Source organism: Humulus lupulus, chromosome 7, assembly GCF_963169125.1.
Source record: "Humulus lupulus chromosome 7, drHumLupu1.1, whole genome shotgun sequence".
In the NCBI taxonomy this organism is placed as follows: domain Eukaryota; kingdom Viridiplantae; phylum Streptophyta; class Magnoliopsida; order Rosales; family Cannabaceae; genus Humulus; species Humulus lupulus.
The window spans coordinates 150,497,235-150,500,897 of NC_084799.1; positions in this window are offsets into that span (position 1 = coordinate 150,497,235).

Here is a 3,663-nt window from a genome sequence, read left to right on the forward strand (position 1 = left end):
TAGCTTATCCTCCTCAGTTCCCATAAATTAGCTGGTTTCCCTTTACAAAATCAGAGTTTTTCTTCCTTAAGAGGGAGAGGAAAGAGAGAGAAGGGAGAGAAGGCTGAGAGGTCTAGTATTTTCTAAGTCTTTCCAAGTTTATCCTTAGGTTGTTAGACTAATCCCAAAGCTTGGGGTACCGGAAACGTCCCGGAGGCAAAATAGTAAAATTCCCCAGTACTCCCGCCTAAACATTCTAACCTCAAATATATCTCCATATATTTATTTTCATCACCCGATAGTCCAAATCACTACACGATGCCTAAAGTACCCCTAACTTGCCCAAAGTCAAGCATTAAGCCCCGTTGTGACTTTCCTGCTATCTAGCTCCCTAGGATCGCCCCAAGTCACCGGCTGCATATTTTATCCACATAATAATGTGGTTCTCACATATTTCACATATATATATCTACCTATCCACATAATAATGTGGTCTCAACAATTTATCACACACAATTACGTTTATTCCCTAACGAGCCAAAATTACGATTAAGCCATTACCAGTCGAACAGGACTGGCATGCTCACCCAATACTCATAAACATGCATTCTCACACTATTGATTCACATAACCTCCAATTATGCCCTCCCGGCACACTAATCAAGGTCCAAGCCTTATTAGTAATTTTGGGTCATTACAGAACATCCCTCAAATCCTAATCCCTACATCTTTGTTCGCTCGCGCCCAGTCGATCAAAGACGTTGGGCTGTCTAGGCTGCCCCCCAGCGTTCTGACTCATCGGCCAGTTCTCTCTTGGTGGGGGGTTCTGTTCTCTAGCCCTCTCTCCTTGTCGCTGACCAATGTTTCCTCTGCCAGAATCTGCCTCATTATAGTCATGGCCATCCCTAAAGTGTGACCGACTATGGTGCGATGTCTTGTTCGCACTGTTTCCTCCTCTTGCTGGCATGTCCCAGTAGACAGGTGGAGGTCTGCGTTGTTTGGTAGGTCCCTGGGCATTATTATGTCGTGGGGACTTCCGACCGCAGAGGCTGAATCAACCTGCCTTCTGCTCACAGAAGGACGCTGTCCCCTGCTCGGTGGGTTTGGCTCCTCAACAGTTTAGCATCTAGGACTTCACGGAGTCTGTCTGGCCCTATTCTGCCATCATTGCTGGAAATTATCTCGACCAGCACGAGAAGGTGGCTGCTGCTCAGGATCCTGAAACAGCCTATCCTGTTGAGCAGCAGGGGGTTGCTCCGGCCTCAGAGGGTTTTCCGATTGAGGCAGAGTGTGGTGATGTTGAGGGTGATCTAAATGTGGACCATGCTGCTGTGGCATATTAGGTGGCTGATTTTTTTGGGAATCCGGTGCAGGCTGTCCTCGGGACAACTGAATGGCTGCCTCCAGAGCGGCAATGGCATCCCTCTGTCGGCGGTCCATGTCGGCTTGCCATTCATTCAATTCTTGGCGTTGCCTATCAATTTATCTCTGCTGCAACGCCATCGTTTCATCCACATTTTCTTGATTGGCCAACTCCTTCTGCAACACAATCAGAGTCGACCTCAAGGTCTCAGAATCCATTTCCTCCTCCTCCAAATACACTTGTGGTTCATCTTCAGCCACATTTTGCGGAGGAGGCTGGGTTGGTGCAGTACCAGAGGTTTTGTTCAGTCTTTCTAACTGTTTTCACCATTCGATCTTCTTGGAGGTCTTGAGTTTAGCCTCTCAATGAAAGCACAAAAATATTGACCCTTGATTTGGTCAACGACACAGAGTCAAGTAAAACGATAAAAACGAGATGAAATCAAGATAAAAAAGATAAACGACACCAACAATTTATAGTGGTTCGGCCCCAGTGATGGTAATAGCCTACGTCCACTTAGTGTTCTTATTGATGTAGAATCCCAAAAACTGTGATCAATGAACTAGGTTTAACGAGTTTCACCAGCTTTGGGTTGAATACAATTTTTGTGGATAAAAACACTATAATTCTCTCTCAGAATTCTAAAGTTCAAAAAGTCCAAAAGTCAAAGTCCTCTCTCTTGAGCGCTTTGAATCTTATTTATAGGCTCAAGGAGTTCGACATGGGCCGATGGGCCTTAATTACATTTAATACAGGCGTACCTAAATAATAATGGAAATCACAATTATTACATAAATGCAAAATTACATATATGAAGGAAATATATGAAATGTTATGACGAGACTGGTCGCGCATAAAATATGATGTTTGCTGAGTGAATTCTCTTCTGGTCGATGGTCGAACAGATCATACTCACTCAAACGGTCACGTGTATCCCACATGTATGTTAATTCTGCCACATCATCAGGTAGTCCTTTTTTTTGGTAAACATTACCAAATTGGGGAATTTTATTTTAGAAATGGACTTTAGTTTAAATTGTATTGTGTGATTTATTAAATTAAATTTGGGAGACATTTAATATAATTATTATATGTTAAGTTTTATTTTTAAAACTTAATATGAGTGAAAAAGGTTATAGAAAGTCAATTTAGATTTTTTTTTTTTAGGAAATATTTATTAACCTTTAAAAAATAATAATAATATAAATGCATATATAGAAAGAGGTGGCCAACCATCTGAGGTTTTAAAATTTTGTGGACCAAATTGATTATGTTTTAAATCATATTAATATATGTTAATGACACAAAGTGATAAAGGAAAAAATACTCAAGTATTTAGATATTTTTTTAGTTGATATGCTCTTCTAAGCCTCCCCAACCAACCCCCTCTCTCTCACAATCACTCTCATTTTTTTTAAAAAAAATCTCTCAAGTTTTCTCTCCATTTTCGACCTCAAGAACACTAAGAAGGCTTGGAAGCTTAAGCTTTAGTCTAGGAAGGGTTTCCCTAAGGTAAAGTTTCAAAAAACTAGACTTTTGTAAAGTTTTAACCATAGATTTTTCAATAGCTAACTATATATCTTGTTAGTGGAGTTGGTTAAGGTATTGAAAGGGTTTTGAAGGATCCAAAGCTAGTAGAAAGATCCAAGCCTTTAGAAAGAACAATAGGAGGTAAAAAGTTTACTTTTTATGGTTGTTATTGTATGGTTTTTATTTTTTAAGGATTGTTTTGTATATTTAATGCTTAAAGTTTCTTATTAGTGATGTAATAAGGCTATGGTAGTTGCTTTATAATTTTTATGATGCTTGTGTGTTGATTTTTGAAAATAGAAACCAAAATCCGCAAGGGTGTTGTTGAAAGCCCTAAAACAAAAATACAAGTTTTGAGTTGTGAATTCCAAAGGGTCAAGCATCCACTGTATATTGACCCAACTACTCTAGACTTTTGGACCATTAACGAAAACTAAGCATAGACACTAATCCTTAATAATACTTACAAGTGAAATAATCATACTTTATTAAAAACTTGTAAAAACAAATGTTAAACTTACATAAACTCAAAGCAGGATATGGGATCCCATTGTTTAAAAAAAACATAACTTAATTGAAATAAAAAAAATTACATAAATAGGTGCGGAAAAATACACATAAACCATAAATAAAGACTTCATCCTCGAAATCGAAACTCTCGACTCCTTGAATCCATTTCGCCTCAATACACATTCCCCAAGCATCCAAGAACCCTTCCCGCCACTGTAGCTATTTTCCTGCACATATAAACATAAAAGGAATGAGCCTAATGCCCAGCAAGGAAAATCTAA